The sequence below is a fragment of the Priapulus caudatus genome, unplaced genomic scaffold, assembly GCF_000485595.1.
Source record: "Priapulus caudatus unplaced genomic scaffold, Priapulus_caudatus-5.0.1 Scaffold781, whole genome shotgun sequence".
Taxonomy (NCBI): domain Eukaryota; kingdom Metazoa; phylum Priapulida; class Priapulimorpha; order Priapulimorphida; family Priapulidae; genus Priapulus; species Priapulus caudatus.
The window spans coordinates 71,377-72,364 of record NW_014577842.1 but is presented as its reverse complement, the minus strand read 5'-3'; positions in this window follow the sequence as shown (position 1 = coordinate 72,364).

The following is a 988-nucleotide window of genomic DNA, read 5'->3' as shown; positions in this document are numbered from 1 at the left end:
AGAGGGGACGAACAGTAGACAGAGGAAGGGGAAGAAACATAAACTGGGGGAGGGGACGGACCGTTAACAATGCGAGAGGGGACGAACAGTAGACAGAGGAAGGGGAAGAAACATAAACTGGGGGAGGGGACGGACCGTTAACAATGCGAGAGGGGACGAACAGTAGACAGAGGAAGGGGAAGAAACATAAACTGGGGGAGGGGACGGACCGTTAACAATGCGAGAGGGGACGGACAGTAGACAGAGGAAAGGGAAGGAACGTAAACTGGGGGAGGGGACGGACCATACACAGAGGGAGGGAAAAAGAACGTAAACTGGAAGAGGGGACGGACCGTACACAATGCGAGAGGGGACGGACAGTAGACAGAGGGAGGGGGAAGAAACGTAAACTGGAGGAGGGGACGGACCGTACACAGAGCGAGAGGGGACGGACAGTAGACAGAGGGAGGGGAAAAGAACGTAAACTGGAAGAGGGGACGGACCGTACACAATGCGAGAGGGGACGGACAGTAGACAGAGTAAAGGGAAGAAACATAAACTGGGGGAGGGGACGGACCGTTAACAATGCGAGAGGGGACGGACAGTAGACAGAGGAAGGGGAAGGAACGTAAACTGGGGGAGGGGACGGACCATACACAGAGGGAGGGAAAAAGAACGTAAACTGGAAGAGGGGACGGACCGTACACAATGCGAGAGGGGACGGACAGTAGACAGAGTAAAGGGAAGAAACATAAACTGGGGGAGGGGACGGACCGTTAACAATGCGAGAGGGGACGGACAGAAGACAGAGGAAAGGGAAGAAACATAAACTGGGGGAGGGGACGGACCGTTAACAATGCGAGAGGGGACGGACAGTAGACAGAGGAAAGGGAAGGAACGTAAACTGGGGGAGGGGACGGACCGTTAACAATGCGAGAGGGGACGGACAGTAGACAGAGGAAAGGGAAGGAACGTAAACTGGGGGAGGGGACGGACCGTTAACAATGCG